The sequence below is a fragment of the Vicugna pacos genome, chromosome X (assembly GCF_048564905.1).
Source record: "Vicugna pacos chromosome X, VicPac4, whole genome shotgun sequence".
In the NCBI taxonomy this organism is placed as follows: Eukaryota; Metazoa; Chordata; class Mammalia; order Artiodactyla; family Camelidae; genus Vicugna; species Vicugna pacos.
Window position 1 is genome coordinate 78232362 of NC_133023.1, and position 19313 is coordinate 78251674.

At 38.1% G+C, this 19313-nt stretch overlaps 1 long non-coding RNA gene across 2 annotated transcripts in view; it reads left to right on the forward strand.

Annotated features, from left to right (window-relative positions):
• Positions 1-5007: 5007 nt before the first annotated feature.
• The window catches only part of LOC140691981 (uncharacterized), an 84019-nt gene continuing 69713 nt past the window's right edge, over positions 5008-19313 (forward strand). For both annotated transcript variants that reach the window (XR_012067585.1, XR_012067584.1), the window contains exons 1-4: positions 5008-5142; positions 7035-7199; positions 7679-7874; positions 13821-13899. This is a non-coding gene — a long non-coding RNA (uncharacterized lncRNA). The remainder of the gene's footprint in view (positions 5143-7034; positions 7200-7678; positions 7875-13820; positions 13900-19313) is intronic.

A 19313-nucleotide genomic window follows, 5' to 3' on the forward strand; every position in this document is an offset into this window, starting at 1 on the left:
TACAAAAGATGCAGAACCAGCAAGACTAAGCCTAGGAAACAGAGCACAGGGTTAAAGCCAAAGAAACAGATCTAATATGGAGTTAGATTTGGTCTTTTCTATTACACTTTAACTCCTTGTGCTTATGTGACATCAGGCTCAAAGGGAGTCGCAGGGTATGTGATCAGTTGTGCACAATTCTCTGATTGATTGATTTTGTGGTAACAGGCAAGGAGGATGTTGTGAAAGGGTAGGGCTAGGGATTTTGGTAGAGCATTTAGACCAGTTCTGGAGGTCAGGCTTCCAGGCTTCCAGGCATTGTATAGATGATCATTCTCTCTGCTAAGTCTTTATTATCTTTAAAGGCCAGCAGCTGGGCACCTGAGGGGCCTTGGAGCAGGGATCTGACAGATGTCTATGGACCCCACAGAAGCTAGTTCCCAAGCTATTACTTTACATGTTGGGACAGGAATGTTCTTTGTGTTTTCTGGTTTATGTCTTCATGATGTGAGTGGGGTGCAGGCAGACGTCTTGTGACTGGCGCCCACTTTGGCTCCCTATGGGGCCTCTTTCTTGTCCTCAAACTCCACAGTAATGTCCCCACCACTTCCCCGTAGTGAAGACTACTGCCATGTCCTGCCTGCCATCTGCCACCTGCAGTGGGGTGTTGCTCTAGGACCTTGCTTCAGACATGTAAGGTTCCGTATTCAAAAAAACCATTGCTGTCTCTGTCACTGACTCTGGGCTCTTTCTTGTCTTACAGCTGGGCAACTACAAGGTTTGTGGGGTGCAGCCCAACAAATGGTCAAAAGGTCAGATTCCATTCAGGCTGAGATGTGCATACATCACACTTCCTCAGTGTCCTCCCGGCTCCATTTTAGAGAGCTCTCTTGGCAATACTGATACCAATTTGTTTTTTTCTTTCACAGGTTCAGGTGTTGTCAGCCTGATCCATCCTTTATAAAATTTCACCTATGCTTTTCACCTCATGTTTTTTGCAGCCTCTGCAGATGATTGCCTAGATCTTCATTTCATTAGAGTTTGTGTAAATCAGGGAATGTTGCTCACCATCCAGTTCTACAAAAACTAAGTCATTAGCTACTACAGTTGCAGATCTACAGTATATCCCTGAAAGGAATTCAGGACTAAGAACAGGATGAGGCACTCTGTGCTTTGGAAACAGGCCCTTTAGAAAGTTAGGTATATTTCAGGAAAAAACTTTTATGATCTTGGGATTCTTGCATATTCCCATACATGGTGTTGACAAAAATTCAATTAACAATCAAGAAAAAAAAGAGAATTTTATTCATGCTAAACTGAGGATTATAACCCTGGTGACAGACTCTCAAGCTCTGAGAGCTGTTCTGCTTGCTCAAAGTCAAAGGCACAGTTAAACATTTTTGAGACAAAGGATTGTACATCAAAATGACATATTGACATTTTTATGTAGAGTTTACCAAAGGTACATAATCCAGATAAGCATGTACAAATAGAGCAGCAAGTCACCATGACCCCTTACAGAGTTGGGAAAGAAGGCTAATTTTTAAAGAAATTACACTGTTAATGTCAGAAGAATCTTTACAGTCAAACAGGCATTTCCACATTTGAGGAGGCCTGGTTAATATGTAATGCACATGCACCTTGCACACTAAAGGGGGAGGCAGGAGGTCCAAACAGGCACACAAAGAGAATGTTATGCTTAAGTTTCCTTGCCCAGCCTTAAAATATAAATTTTACTTCATCAATAGAAAAGCACTGAAATCATCAACTGAGATACCTGTTCCTTGTGACTAGCAGTGACCTTCTACCGAGATTTGTACAGGACTACATGTATTCCTTAGCCAAAATCATACATATACTGGCCTCTCTCCCTACCTTTTCAGAGCAGTTCCTCAGAGCTGAGGAGAGTCTATCTCCCAGGTTATCGTCCTCAGTAAGACTCTGAATAAACTGAATAAAATTCAACTCACAACTCTTACATTGTACGTTTTTTTTCAGTTAAAAGTTTCAAAGGGATGATGTTAAAACTGTACATTTTCTTCTGCATTTATTTCCTGGAATTCTTCTATTAAAGGAACTTCTCCATATCAGCTATTAAGTTCCACTGAGGTATGGTTTGCACAGGAAGGATAGGATGAATGTTTATTTCTTTAGGGGAGCAAAAGTTGCCCCCCCCAAAATGTGCCTCTTTGGCTTGAGGATTATTTGAGGCTGATTATTTTTAGGAAACAGAAGGCTTGGGAAGTCTTACTTTTTATGTCCCCCTTAGCTGCCAAAGAATTTAGATAAAGTGCCTGTTTCCAAAATAGAGCTATCACCCGAGATGTCTGGAAAGAGGATGGGCTAGATGTGGTGGGGGAAAGTCTACGCAGGCCCTAGAGATCAGAGTCCTCTCTGTGTCTCATGGTCTCTGCATAGCCCAGAAAACATTTCTTTACCAAACATTCGCTTTTCCATCTCCATGTGAATTGCCTTCTTTCTCTTTGAAATCCCAAACCACTACCCCCAAAATCCTCTTTAGTCTTTAGCTGAAGATGTGTTTAAGATGAGGCTTTCAGCCATTTTGGTGAGTTTACTCATTTACTCATTTACTCAGTTTTCCTGGGTTTCTTCCTTGTGTACATGTTATAAAATTTTGTTTGATTTTCTTCTGTTAATCTGTCTCATGTCAATTTAATTCTTAGACCAGTCAGAGGAACCTGGAAGGGTAAAGGAAATTTTTTTCTATGAATGAAAAGTATTGCCTGCTATCCACTACTGCAGCGCCTGATGGTGAGCCCGAGGGAACTCAGTATGGAGACAAAGGGGCTGCCCACTGCCAGGCCCCAGCCACTGAAGCCACCCCTAATATGCACCCTGAGAGGACTCAGGATGGGAAAGAACAGGATACTGGCCCTAGATAGCTAAGTGCATATCAAAAGAAGGATTTAGGTAAGCCCAGACTCTTGCATCTTCCCCCACACAGAAAAGTGTTAAATTTATTAACTTGAGATGTCTGGTTTTCTGTAATTAAGTCATCTTTTGATGTTCCAACTACCCATTTTTTCTTGCAAAACTCTATATATCCTGGCTGCTCCCTTACCTCTTCGGAGCAGTCCCTCAGCACTATCTGAGAGGCTGCCTCCTGGGCTGGAAGTCCTCAGAAAGTCTGCCAAATTAAACATAATTCTCAACTTTTAGGTTGTACATTTTTTTTTCAGCCAACACTTCTTCCCTGACAAGTCTTTGGTAATATTTCCACATTTCAAAATAATTAATTGCTTCCTTCCAAAGGTGATTAAGAGTTGGATTTGTTGGGTTTTGTTTTTTCTTTTAGAATATCATCATGAACTCCAGCTTTTCCTACATTTGATGTTTTAATTCATTGCACTCATTATTTTATTTGACACTCAAATTGTTCTATCTTTGGCCAGTGGAGCCTATTTTAGTTGGCTTATGAGTCTTTGACATGCTTTCTAGTGTGAGAGTTCAGTCCAGGCTTATCTAGTTAACTCCTTACATAGACCTGGAATCAACTGTTAGTGGATAGAAAGACCTCCCCCTTTCCAGAATAGGGGAAGCCCACAAAAGAGTGGATTCTTGCTGTGGACTTTGAAAGATTTCCCAGCAGAGCAGAAGGACAAAGTGAAAAGCTGCTTTATTGCTCAGAGGGAGAGAAGGCACTTGAGTGAGGCAGCCATAAGCCAAGTAGCTTAACATAAGAAATCCCACTTTTGGGGTCTCAACTGGGTCCTTTTATTCATCTTCTTGTGGTTTCTTGTCTCCTTCTCATTGACTGCCCCTTTTTGTGCTTATTCCTCCAGTTAGTTCTGCTCTGTGAAACAAACAGTTTGAAAAAAGCAAGATTAAGCAACCTGGACCCTCAAACATTGTGGTCATACAGATTAGATCAGGTCAGGGCTTTCTGTTCCTTTAGGATAGCTTTTTCCATTACTTAAGCAAAAGTGTTTCCTGAGCCTGGTTGTTAATTTTGAACAGGTTAATTTTAAACCTTTAAAGAAGTCTCTAGACAATAGGTCTGGGTTTCAGTTCCCTTTCTCCCTGCCTCCCTCCTCAACCATTTCTCCAAGGAAGTTGGTTTCCTTTAGTGGGAAATATGTTTAGGAGATTCAATCTGAGGACTAGAGTTGCTCATTGCCACTGTGTTGGTCATTGTTTCTTGCCCTTTTTGGTACACGGAACCTATAAGTATGTAATATATTTTTTAATGAGGTTATATATCATCTCTTTCCATCCAGACTGCTCCTCTATCACCTTAGAGGTAATCATTTTGGTCATTTTTTTGGTTTTAACTTTCCTACACTTTTCAAAAATACAAGCAACTATAACATGGATGTTAGTTTTCTCCCCTTTCATAGGTAAAAGATGGCATATTTTACACCAGTACTGGGCAACAGAAATTTCTGCGGAGATGAAAATATTCCATGTCTTCATAATCCAACACAGTAGCCACTGACTACTTGTGGCTGTGGATCATCTGAAATGTAGTGAATGTGACCGAGGAACTAAAATTTTTATTTCATCTAAATTGAATTAACTTAAATTTAAATTGTCATGTGTGACTGGTGTCTACCATATTGAATAACAGCTGCTCTACACATTTTTCTGCACCCTTGCTTTTCACTTAACAATATATCCTGGCGATAACTCTACAGCAGTCTGGAGAGGGAGTCTTCACTGCTTTTATAGATGCATAGTTGTCTAGGATGTAGATGGACCTTAGGTTATTCAGCCAGTCCCTCATCAGTAGACATCCGTCTTATTTTTGGCCTTCTGCTGTTACGATTTGTTCTGCGAGAAATGGCTTTGTACTTCTGCCTTTTGTCTTTATGGCATCTCTTGAATAGAGTCTTAGGAAAGAGATTCCTGGTTCCGAGAAAAAATACCTATGTACCATAGAAGAAAAGATTTGAAAAAAGTGCACCTGGAAATGTAGCCACAAGAAGTGAATACTGGTTCTATCTCATTATTCCTTTTATTCCATATGTTTTCTGGTCTCTTATTTTCTTTCTAGTTTGATATGGGTGAAGCAATTTCTTATTGAGCCCCAGGAAGAAGAAATAGTACAGAAGAGAAAAGAATAGGAACGGGTCAGCTAGACAGAAGATGAGAGTCATGAAACTTGTGTCCCAGTTGCTGGATCCTTTGACCACAGGGCCTTAGGTGAGTCCCTTCCTATTGTTGGCCTCCAACCCAATGCAGAAGACACTCAATGTATAAACAGTGGTCTTAAGGGTCAGAAGGACAGGGATGTGATGCAGGGAAATATTATTTGCTGGTTGCATGATCAAAAGCAAGCAATTTATCTGCTTATATGCCCTTTAATTTTTGGTATCTTTTATTATTGTTCAATATTAATAAAAGTTATAATATTATTACTCCTATCACCATTGAAAGGGTGATTTATAGGAGTGAGGATTAAATTGCCAGGTGTTACAATGTTCCATGATTTTTATAATTTTATAAAGTTCGGATAAAGTGGTTGAAATACAGATTAAAGGAACTGTATAGAAAACTAATGAGCAGACCCAGACATATTATTTATTATGCTACAGGTATGGCTTTTCCAATCAGATGCATTGTTTAAGAATCAGGGTTGGGTCAGCTGCTAAAGGGTACATTAAGAAGCAAAATTAGGTCATATTTATCCTTGTCATTTAATCATAATAATTCATCCACTTGTTAGTTTTTAAGATAAAAGTTAAGGTCAGAGAAAAACAAAAAAACAACCCCAAACCACATGATCCTAATCTGTACATATAGTATGATAATAGTTATATGAATTGTGTATGTAATGTATATATACTACATGTACATACATTCATGAACAAAAAAACAATGGAATGAAATAGCACAATGTGAATTTCAATCATGATGAAATTGCTGGGTATTAATATTTTTAACCTTTGCACTTGGCTTGATATTAAGCATTTTCTAAAATGAGTATGAATTATATTTATGATAAAAACTATATCCCCTAAAAGCTCTGCTACTTATGAAATATTTCAGTTAAAAACATATAGAGCTATCAAATTAATCTAGGTTAAAAAATCTTTACTCTTTTTCTTCCCTAGAGATAATCCTTATTCAGAAGGAGATGATTATCACTTCCATGCATTGCTGCATTCTTTTACACCATATGAGAATTTCTCTAAACAAAATATAATACTGTTTTGCATATTTTCACTGCACACACACAGACTTAGTCATAAACACAGTAGGTGTCATCCTTTATTTGCTAATTTAACATTGTGTGTATACATACATTCATATATATACTGTGTGTTTTATCTGTTCTCTTTTCATTTAGTATTTAGAATGGTTGTTTTTTGTTCTAGTGGTACTTTTATACTAAATCCCTAATTAGCCTACTTAATATCTTGGATATGGAATGAAGTCTTACTAATGAATAGAGAAATAGTCAAATGATATGAACAGATAATTCATATAATAATTAATATACATCCTGAGTTAACATTAAAAGATATATCAAATTACTATACAAATTAATATCCTAGGCTATCATGCTGAATTAAAAAGACAAGTTGCTTAAAAATAAGTATAATGTAATAATTTGGGGAAAGAATATATGTAAAGGAACATATTTTCTCCACATGAAAGAAAACATCAGGAATGGAGGCTGAGAATTCCCCAGGAAAAACCAATTGACATAGATCTCTGCCTACTAAATGATATTTTAGGTCTGCCTCCCTGAAATAACTGAATTCTTAAATGACATTTTTGTATATGTATCTATAGATGATTCAGTCACATGACTATAGACAGTCTTTTATTTCTCTACCACAGATGGCTAACTGCTTAACATGTCCTGTGATTTTACAAGTCCACCTTCAGGAGGGCTAGCTCATCGTCTAGAATCCTAGGATATTTCCCCATTCTCTGTACAGTGATAATACTCCCTGACTGTCTTTTTTCAAGTAAGCAAAGCTTCTGAGGACTGGGACTTTCTTTGTTCCAGCAAATTAAGCACAGTTCCACCAATTGCCCAAGTCCCGGTCTCGTGTCTCTAATTAAAATGCTTTCTCACGTGGCAGCCTGAAGATGTAAGGCGTTTTGCTTTCAACTAAAGGTGTGGCGGTAGAGAAGTATGAGGAGGTATTTCGCATCTGGAAGACTTGCTGGCGCCTGGCGGTTGCCGTAGAAACCTGACGTCAATACGGCGACCGTGACGACATTTTAAAGGAGACGGACGCTGCCTGGTGAGGAGCCAGGTCCCTCCATCAGGTGTTTGAGACTCAGCTGAGGGTGTAGGTCCCCGCGGTGGGGGCTGGGCCGTCCTGGGGTGTGGGGAGACAAAGGGATCCATATCCAAGTCTCCCTTTCCTGCTTTGAGACTCGGTGCCCCGGCTGTCTTGTACGTAAAGACATTGGGGTCCTCACGCCCCCCCACCCCCACCCCCACCCCCACCCCGGGCACCAGTGAGTGCGGTGTCCTCCTCCAGGGGTGTCCTGGAGCCACTTTCCTTCTAAGGGCAGGGGCGCTGGAAGTGAGACAGGTAACGACTCTGAGCCTCAGTTTCCCCTTCTGTAAAATGGGGCTGAGAATGCTTTACCCACAGGATCAGTGTAAACGTTTCAGTGATAACACAGGAGTAAGTCGATGGCTCTGTGGTTATTGCGGGATCATGAATGTCTGTATGAATTCAGGCCACTTACTCCTTTTCAACTTTGTTGTTAGGGGATAGACAAGGGAAAGAGAAGGAATGCTGATCCTCATGCCGGTGGCCCAGCTCATATCAGGTGTTTGAAGGAGGCAGGTTCTGAGGATCTGTGTCCTGATGGCTCCTGAAGCTCCTACTCCAGGTTCAAGGGCAGCGGCTTCCAGGAGACCCCCAACACTTCACATCTTTGGTGGAATATGACACCTGACTCAAGTGAGTTCATAGATCTGAACAAAAACATGCTGTAGAATAGCTCCTGTGAGGCTCACAAACTAGCCTAGAAGTAGGGAAGCTACCTTGATCTCATCATGGGAACGAGGTTTTTAGCAGGTGGAATTTCATTCTATCAGCAATTTTTTAGTAGCCCTTCAGGTCCATCTTAGAGATGCCTTTTTTTTTTTTTGAAAAGCAGTAAATGGTTCAGTTGGAGAAGGAATTTTGATTGAACATGGATTTTCAGTAAATATCCCTAAACTGTTTAACCATGTAAATAATATCAGGAATTCCATGTATCTCATAGGTGGATGTGGAAATATGCAACTGTTAGATCTACTTAGCTATTTGACATTGTAATGCACATTCTTCCCTTGTGCCTGTAGTGTTTTTCTGTTGTATAATGAGATTTTTAGAGTCAAACATTTTCCAGCTGTTAGTTTAAAATGTTAGTTACTAGAACTTAATATTAAAAAAAAATATCTTACTCTGGAGTTTGCCCAATTATAATAATACTCACCCTTATTCCCTAAAATATCTACTTGCTCTTAAATATCACTATGATTATTCTCCTAGGATTTAATATTTTTATTTTTATACTTCAGAGGAAATGGACATCAACTTTCTATAGGTATTTGGATATATTACATTACAAATGATTATTTCTATTTTGGTTGGGGACCAATTTGATAAAACGTAGTGTGGACCTGTTAATACTACATGAGCATAATCCTGGGAATATTTCACCTGATTAATTTCATTACATCAGAATTATGGATATATAAATATATTTCAAATACTTTGTTGAGGTATAGTTGACATACAATATACCCTGTGTGTAATTAAAGTATGTGCTCTAATGTTTTGATATATATATGCACCTATAAATCTAATACTACAGTCAAGATAATGAACAAATCCGTCACCTCAAAATTTCTCTATGCTACTTTGTAATGCCCCCACCTACTATCTCCTGCCTCCCTCTCCAAGTCACCCTACCCCATTCCCAGGCAACCACTGGTCTTCTGTCACTGTAAATTAGTTTTCCTTTCCTATAATTTCATATGAAAGGAATCATACAGTGTGTACTCTTATTTTGTCTGTCTTCTTTCTTTCAACTTAATTATTTCTGGATTTATCCATTTGTTGCACATACAAATAGTTGCTCTTTTTTGCTGTTGAGTAATGTTGCATTATGTGGATATACCATAGTTTGTTCTGTCCATTTACCTAGTATTGGATGTTTGGTTTATTTCCAATTTGGGCCACTTGTAAATAAAGCTGCTATGAATATTGGTGTATAAATCTTTGCTTGGGTATATGCTTCCTTCTTTACTGGTGAATACTTACGACTTTAATGGCTGGGTCATATGGCAGTTGTAAGATTAACATTGTAAGAAACTGACAATCTGTTTTTCAAAGTGGCTGCAGCATTTTTCATTGCCACCAGCAATGTGTGAGACTTCCATCCTCCACAATCTTGCCAAGACTTGGTATGGTCAGCCTTTTAATTTTGGCCTTTCTTAGAGGGGTGTAGTGGGATTATGCTTCCCCAATGACTAATGATGTTAAGTATCTGTTTGTGATTATCTGACGTTGTAGATCTTTGACCACTTATTTATTAGAGTGTCTTATTTTTTTCTTATTGACCTTCTGAGATTTTAAAATTCTGTATACAATTCTTCTGTCAGATCTATGATTTGTAAATATTTTCTCCTAGTCAGAGACTTGTCTTTTAATTCTCTCAACTGTGTTTGGAAGAACAGTTTTTTTCTTTAATTTTGAAGAAGTCTAGTTTATCAGTTTATTCATTTATGGATTTGATTCTGCTTTTCATGTTGTGTTTAAGAAGTGTTCACTTAAGCTGGGATCACAAGAATTTTCTCCTGTGTTTTCTTCTAGAATTTTTATAGTTTTAGCTTTTGTATTTAGGTCTGTGATTCATTTGAGTTGACTTTTGTGTATGATGCATTATATGGATTACAGTTTTTATTTGGGCATATGGATATGCACTTGTCCCAATACCATTTGTTGAAAGGACTGTCCTTTCTCCACTGAATTTTCTTTGTACCTTTGTCAAAAATTAGTTGTCCATATGTGTGTGGGTCTATTTCTGTACTCTTCATTTTTTCCTTTTATATACATTTCTACCTTTATTCCATACTCTCTTGGATACCGTAGACTTATAATGAGTCTTGAAATAAGGTAATGCTAATTCTCCAAATTTGTTCTTCTTTTTCAAAGTTAGTTTTTCATAGTGAAAACCCTTTGTATTTCCACATGATGTTTAGATGTTTGTCAGTTTCTTTTTGAAAGATGTATGCTGTGATTTTTATTGGAAATGTACTGAATCTGTAGATCAGTTTGAGGAGAATAGACATCTTAGCAATGCTAACACTTCTGACCCATGAAGATGGTATACCCTTTCATTTATTTATACCTTCTTTAATTTCTCTCAGCAACAAAATGACAAGTAGTCTGTCAGTACACATCTGTTGCTAGGTAATCTTTTTGCTAGAAAGCACAGATTATTCTAGGATGGAAAAAATACTTGATGCTTCACTCTTGTATTAGAGTTCTCCAGAGAAACAAAGCCAATAGGATGTTTATATATAGATAGAGATTTATTTTGAGGAATTGACTCATGAGATTGTATAGGCTGGCAAGTACAAAACCTGATGGGGAGGCTGGCAAACTGGAGACTCAGAAAAGAGTTAGAGTTGGAGTCTGAAGGCAGTCTGCTGGTGAATGGAAAGCTGATATTGTAGATGAAGTCCAAAGGCAATGTCCTGGCAGAATTCCCTCTTGCTCAGAGAAGGTCAGCCCTTTGTTCTATCCAGACCTTCAACTGACTGGATGAAGTCCACCCACATTATGGAGGGCTAAGTGCTTTTCCCAAATTTTACCTATTTAAATGTAATCCTCATTCAGAAGCACTTTCACAGAAACATGTAGAATAATGTTTGATCAAATATCTGGGCACTGTGGTCCTGCTAAGTTGACACATAAAACTTACCGTCACAATATTCACTTACCTAGATTTCCATGTCAGCTTTTAGGTGTTATTGACAATGTACCAAAACAAGGGAGAAAACTCTCACAGAGATTATTATAATTCTATAGGTCATTTCCAGAAAATCAGTCACTAAAATGAAATAGTTTTGTAGCTTTATACTTTATGTGGTTAGGATTGAATTGTGGAGTTTTCTTCTTTATCCTCAGACAAATCCACCTTGATGAATTCCTGGCTTCTTGGATGGTTAAAAAAAAAAAGAGGGAGAAAGCTTGTATGAATGTGGGTGTGTTTGAATGTATGTGTGTATATATTGGTGAAGCTATGAGGAATATTTATTGTGAGGAATATTTGAGATTAATTATTGTGTGTTATGTCAGTCCTGCTTAGTTCCTAGCACATATTAGGAAACAAATCAAGATGGTTGCTGTTTGTTTTTTCCCAGCTTTCCTTGTCCAGCATGGTTACCATGGTGACCCAGTGATTGCTGTGGATTTGGTACAGACTGAAAATCCTTTCATGATTCTTACCTGAATCTGTCGTGACTATTTTAGTTGCTAAGTGCTGCTTTTATAATTTTGTCATTCCTTCTAGATTTATTAATTGACATTCAGATGTTGGTAGAGTTTTCCCTTCTGCCCTATCGTTTATTTATTTATTCATGTATTTATTTCATAGGTGTGACTCATAGATTCCTATTTTGCTCAGAGGGTTACTATCTGCCATTATAATTATTTCCTTTCATGCCCCAATTGTAACAGAATTGGCCAGTATTAGCCCCTTCAAGTTGGCTTCTGTGTCCATTTGACGCCTCCCAGAAATTTAAATAGCTAAAATTTATTTAGTGCTAAGCATTTTTATATATTGAATTATACACTCTTATGAGGTATCTGCTGTTCCTAATCCCCATTTTATGTATTAAAAATGAGGGACATTCCAGCTGGTTCTGGAATAACTGGCTATCCACCTGCGGGGAAAAAATGTAGACCCAAACCTTACATCTTTCACAAAAATTAATTCAAACGGAATTAATTAGAATTAATTAATTAATTGAATTGGATTAATTAATTCAAATGGAAAACACAAACTATAAAACTCCTAGAAATTAACATAGGAGAAAACCTAGATGACATTGGGTTTTTAGATACAATACCAAAAATGCAATCTATAAAAGAAAACATTGGTAAGTTGAACTTAATTGAAATTAAAAACTACTGCTCTGTGAAAACCACTGTTCTGAGATTGAAATTACAAGCCATAGACTGGGAGAAAAAGTTTACAAAACACATGTCTGAGAAAGGACTGTAATTCAGAATATACAGGGAACACTTAAACCTCAACAATGAGAAAATAAACAATGCAGTTTTTTAAATGGGCAAAGAACTTAACAGATGCCTCACCAAAAAAAAAATACAGATGGCAAATGAGCATATAGAAGAGATATTCAATAGCATGTGTTATTAGGGAATTGCAAATTAAAACAATGAGATACCACTACACATCTATTGGAATGGCCAAAATCTAAAATACAGACAACACCAAATGCTGGTGAAGATGTTGGGCCAACCTTGGAAGCAGTCAAGATCTATTTCAAAAGGTGAATAGCAAGACAAAGTGTGGTACATCTATAAATTGACTATTTTTAGCAATAAAAAGGAATGAGCTGTCAAGCCATGGAGGCAGCATAAATGCATATTGCTAAATGAAGGAAGATAACCTGAAAAGGCTACATACTGTGTGGTTATGGTGATATGACATTCTGGAGAAGGAAAACTATGGAGACAGCAAAAAGATCAGTGGCTGCCAGGGGTTCAGAGGGGAGAGAGAGAGGGATGAATGGGGGAGCACAGGAGATTTTTAGAGCAGTAAAACTATTCTGTATGATATCATAGTGGTGGATATGTCATTATACATTTGGCAAAACCCATAGACTATAAGGCACAAAGAGTGAACCTTAATGTAAACTGTGGTTTTAAACACTATTAATAGAGGTACATCAATATCGACTCAAGAGTTGCAAAAAATGTAGCACACTAATGCAAAGTGCTGACAATAGGGGAAATGGGAGGGAGTTGATGGAGTATATGGGAGTGTATGTTTCACTCATTTTTTTGGATACCTAAAACTGCTCTAAAAAATAGTCTATTAATTAGAAAAAGACCCCTGAGAAACAGGGAGAATACGGATTTGTTCCCGGACTGCACAGTTAGGGAGCAGGACAGCTTGGCTTTGTACCCAGCAGTTCATACTTCAGGGCTGGAAACTGTCAAATATTTGATGTTAAGTGACAGGAGTGATCTGCACAAGCATGCTTATTTTATGTGGTCGTTAATAGTATTCATATATTGATATATTTATACAGAATATCTGGACTTAGTGACAAAAGGGTAGCTTGTGACCTTGGTGAGAGCACGTTCATTGCAATCATGACAGCAGAAGCTACAGTGCAGTGAGAGAAGGAATCAGTGGGAATGAGGAATGTTAACAGGGAATGTAGGAATCACTTTTTGGAACTGCATATTTGAAGGGGGAGATTAACACACACACACACACACACACACACACACACACACAGACTGAGAGAGAGAGAGAGAGAGAGAGAGAGAGAGAGAGGAGCAGAGACAAATAAATCACTGTGGCTGAATGTAGATAAGTGGTCCAAGAAGGAATTTTTTAAAATCCTCAATTCCTTGAAACTTAAGCAAGTTTAAACGTTAATATGAAGGAGGAATCTCGTCTCATTTTAAGCCCCAAATTTGCCATGTATTCACTTCCCTTCTTACCCTCTTATTTCTCCTATAGAGTTAAGGAGACAATACCAATGCAATAGTATGGACTTTGAGCTCAATATATGCTTAGTTATTAGTGAATGAAAGAATGGACACTTGTGCATCAGAGAAATGGTAATAATTCTTGGAATTTTTGCCCCATAGGGAGACAGCAGTTGGCTGAATCTTACTGTGACATGGCTGGATGATGAATGATCTGAGGACCCCTGCACTGGTGACTGGGGTAAGTCCAGAATTTTTCTGTAAATGTATTAACACATAGAGCACTCCAGGAGTAGCAGTTAGGCAAACACCACACCTTGCTGCCCTGGTGCCATCTCTCACTGAGCTCATCAGGTGAGTCAAAGACAAGCCTGTCTCCGCAGTGTGGGGAACTGGATTAGGATCTGCTCAGAGGCACATTGTTGGGCAGCTCTTATGAGCTTCTGAGCCTCCCAAGAACCTAGAGATCCTTCTGACTCCAAAACTTTGAACTCAAGGCATATCAGAGAGACATTTGATTTCTTCATAAAGATCTCTATCTTCTCATTAAGGGAAACAGTGAGAAATGACTTTTCACAATGTCTACCTCAGCCCGAGGCTCTGTGGGCTCCTACTGCTGAGTCCCGGCTTTTAAAAGGTCATTGAAATCCTGCTACACCTCATATACTCTGGGCAAGTCATCTGGAGGGAACGAAAGTGACATGTAAAGAACTGCTTTTAAAAATTGTACTTTATATTTCATTTCCTTTAATCCAAACTACTATTCAAGCTACCCTTCATTATGACCAGCATTCATACCTGGGTACTGACCTTAGGGGAGCTTATGTAAATCAGGGAACACTTTTCATCATCCCCCTATCAGCAGCTTAGTCTGGAATTACTCTAAAGTTCTTCCACTTTATTTTTATGCGTCCAGGACTCTGAATGCTTTAACTTCCCTATAGGATGCCATTACATTCTCCTGGGGCTGTTGCCAAAGTTTTAAAAAGTTATTATTATAAAGGTTTTTGTAAGTTACAATATTTTTTTGAAATTAAAAAGCAAATTCTAAATTTAAAAATGCAAAGAATTGTGTGACGACTTCAGGTAAAATATTTGCAAACTACACTTCAGATATTGGGGTAGGATCCATGATTTGTGCAAAATCCTTACTATCAAAGAAATTGGCAAATAATTTCAACTGAGAGTCACATGAAAATATACAGGAATAGTCAACATGTTAAAATACGCTAAAATCACAGGAACTAATATCATGAAAATATTTTTTAAATCCTGAGAGTTAACATTATGTGGAAAAGGCAAGATGCAAAAGAGTAATGTGAAGTCTCTTGGAAAGGACCATGAGCATGTGCAGGTGTCTATGATCACGGGCCTTCACCTACAGGGACACGTCGGGAGAGGAGGCACCAATGATGACAGACCCTTTTGTGTTAGGAGTGGGACTAGTGAGAGTTGCAGGACAATTTCAGTCTATAAATATACTTTCATATATTGTTTGAAATGTACTCAAGAAAAATGGCACTTAGGTAAAACGTTGAAGACAAAAAAATACTTGTGAACAGATTGACAAAAGCACACACACTTACTACTTTGTGAAAGTATTCAATTTAATGGGGGAAATTAAGTAGATTTTAAAAGTTAAATTGACTCTGTGTGTGTGTGTGTTTTGTGTGTGTGTCTGTGTGTGTGTTTCTATGTCCCCTCTGGCTCTACCACCTCAAGTACATGCTCACAGTTGCAGCTTTACACTCAGTTCAGACTGGAGATGGACATCTAGTCTCACGTTTAGATGTTCCAGAAAATGTGCATTTTCCTATCCTAGAAAAGTGATGGATACAGAGGATTACTCCAGTTAAGTGAAAATCCAGAAAACCCTAACTGATCCCATTAAGTCAAGCTCCCAGCCTCCATGCTTCCCTCCTCCCTCCTGAGCCCTCTGGTCTGAGACTCTCAGAGCTGCAGTCTTAAATGCTGGTGGATCTAGCCACCAGGTGACATCACATTCACCTCTGTTTTTGTTATTTTTTAAGGAAAAATTGTACATTTTGCAAAGAGTAAAACTATCATGAACCTGTTTGTTTACCATGGTACCAATTCCATTTGGAATAATCATAAATATATTAAAGCAGTTCCATCTGCTGTTGACCCCAAATCTACACCATGCTCACTGAATTACCTCTTCCTTCATCACTGTTGGCCGATTTGCACTGTAGACTGTACAGAGTGTCCCTATCAGGAAACACAGCATTCACCCTCCATTACCCACCCTACTCTTCTACAGGCTTCCCATCTGACTCCCAAACACTCCTTCTGTCAACCCCTGTCCAGGACGCTGAACAGAGCTGCCCAGACCTTGTTCCAACTCCTGTTCCAACTCTCCATTCTCTCTAGTCACCTCCAGCTTACCCTGAGCTGCCCTTCACCTGCCACCATCAACTACCAAGGCTCACTGCTGTCACTTGGTGTTTCACCATGTGCAGGCCCCGGAGTATATGTTTTTACAATCTTCCTTTACACCCATCAGTTTTCTCAATCTGAATTTGAATCATTCTGGGTAGGTCCACAGGCTGGATTTTAAGAGAGGTTATGTATTTCTAATTTCTTGCAGACTTTTAGTATACTGAGACTTGGATGATGGTGGCATGTTGGTGCCACCTGGTGACAGAAGCTTGAACTGCAGTTTGAACAGTGAACAAGAAGGTGGGTGGGCAGGGCTGTGGCCCAAACCCATCAGACGGAGCTTTCTGGAAGTCTGGGTTAAAAGGAGGGGCGGAATTCCTTGGGCACAGCTATACTGATGGCTTCTTTATGGACATTTCATATAAATGGAATCGTGCAATATCCATTCTTTCCCATATTTGACTTCTTTCAGTTGGCATGATGTTTTCAAGGTTCATCCATATCGTAGTATATATCAGTATTTCATTCCTTTCTATTGTCAAATAATATACCATATTTTCTTTATCTGTGCATTAATTGGTGGACATTTGGGTTGTTTCCGCTTTTGGCATTTATGAATAACGATGCTGCATACATTCACGTACAAGTTTATGTGTAGATGTATGTTGTCATTTCTCTTGGCTATGTCCCTAAGAGTGGAACTGCTGGGCCATGTGGTAACTCTGTTTAACTGTTTGAGGAACTGCCACACTGTTTTCATGACCCTGACAGTCTTGAAGAGTACAGGTATAGTCTATTCTTTTTTTCGTGATTAGACTGTGGTTCTGGGTTTGGAGAAAGGATACCACAAGAGTTGAAGTGTCCTTCTTGTCACATCATATCTGGGAGGATGGTATCCACATGATGTCACTGGATCATTGGAGATGTTGACCTTCATCACTGGGTTAATGTGGTGTTTGTCGAGTTTCTCCAGTGTACAGTAATTGTTTTCTGTTTGCCTATTCTGGTCTTTAGAAATGAGTAACTAAGTCTGCCCTGACCTCAGCAGTAGGAGGGGGAAGGTTCACCTCATGGAAGGAAGATATCTATATAGATTTTTGCGGAACTATTTGATAAACATAGTTTACTGTCACCCATTTCTTTATTAATTCAAAAATTCATTTTTATCAGTATGGATTCATGTATACTTATTTTGTGGGTTTATTATTTTATTTCACTTAATGGATACAGAGGAAGGTCCAGCATCATGATTTCTATGATGTGGTAAAAGAATTTTGACTTAGCAGTCAGGAAACTGCAAGAGTTCCCTAGACCCACCATTATATTGTCTAAATATGGTATATCACATAATGCTTTCAGACTATATTTAATCATGGCAGAGTTTGGAACACCTATTTTATTTCATACTAGTAATCCCTTGAGAAATGATCCCTTGAGAAAGAAATGAAAACCAGATAAGGTTATTGAAGTGACCACAAATAATTATTGCTAACTTGCACTAAAAATATTTACAAAATCCGTTTCAGTAAAGCAAAAGTATGAGCTATGTCAGAGAAAAAGTGTGCTTCATTTGAAAGCCCATTATTCAGACCACCGCCTACACATTATCTGACTCTTTCTCCATGGAAGGTATTTCACAACCTGAGCTTTTCAGTGACTGATCACACTCTAGTATGATCCTGTCTATATCCAAACAATCGAATTCTTGGGGGGAAGGTAATCCTTTCCTCTTGGGGAAATACCTGTTTGTCTGTATTTAAACAATCATTTCAACATCCTTGATGTATAGTAGAAGTGACAAAGAGGTGGTTGTTGAGTTGGCAAGTGTAATTTCAGTGGAAGTGTTGGGGGAACCCAGCCCCATTAATGAGGGATAGAGACAGAGTTGGAGGGGAGGTGCAGGGAGATGTGAACTGAGTGTGGAGAATTCTTCGTACAACTTTGGTGCAGGGGCAGAAAGTATGTAAAAAGGACAATAACTAGATGTAAAGAGGGGTTTAGAGCTTAGGGCATATTTTTAAATCATCTTTTATAAGAAACTTGAGCAGGTTGAAATCTTAATGGAAAGAAGCCATCTCTTCTTAGATTTAACATCTGAATTTAGTACAGCAGACTTTCCACATTTTACTTCCTTGTTTCCACTTTGGAGAAGCCTAAAACTTAACCAAAGCGATAGTGTAGAATTTGTTCTTAATGACTGTTAACTCCATGAATGAATGGGTGCAGGATATATCAAACCTGTGCTGTGTATTTATGTCTGTACTGATTTTTTATGTCTTAGTGCAGAGCTCTTCCTGAAGATGACAGAACCCATGCTGTTGAGTTTTTTCCCTGCAAAAACTATCATTGGGATTTTGACAGGGATTACTTTAAATCTATAGATCACTTAGGGTAGTATCGACATCTTAACAATATTACATCTTCCAATCCATGAACATAGGATGTCTTTCCATTTGTTTTTGTCTTCTTTAATTTCTTTCAGCAACATTTTGCAGGGTTTCTTAAAATTGAAGTATAGTTGATTTACAATATTCTGTTTCAGATATACAGCAAAGTGATTCAGTTATATATATATATATATATATATATACACACATATATATATATATTATAGTTTTCAGATTCCTTTCCATTATGTACTATTATAAGATATTGAATATAATTCCCTGTGCTATACAGTAAATCCTTGTTGTTTATCTATCTTATATATAGTAGTGTGTCTCTGTTAATCCCATACTCCTAATTTATCCCTCCCCTCCTTTCTCCTTTGATAACGCTGTTTGTTTTCTATGTCTGTGAGTCTGTTTCTGTTTTGTAAATAAGTTCATTTGTAATATTTTTTTAGACTCCACATATAAGTGATGTCGTATGGTATTTGTCTTTCTCTTTCTGACTTACTTCGCTTAGTATGATGGTCTCTAGGTCTATCCATGTTGCTGCAAACGGCATTATTTCATTCTTTTTATGGCTGAGTAATATTCCATTGTGTGTGTGTGTATGTATATCTCACATCTTCTTTATCCAGTCATCTATTGATGGGCATTTAGATTGCTTCCATGTCTTGGCTATTTTAAACAGTGCTAATATGAACATTGGGGTGCATCTGTCTTTCTAAATTAGAGTTTATGTCCTTCCCAGATAAATGCCCAGGAGTGAGATTGCTGGATCATATTGTAACTATATTTTTCATTTTTTAAGGAACCTTCATACTGTTCTCCACAGTAGCTGCACTAGTCTACATTCCTACCAACAGTG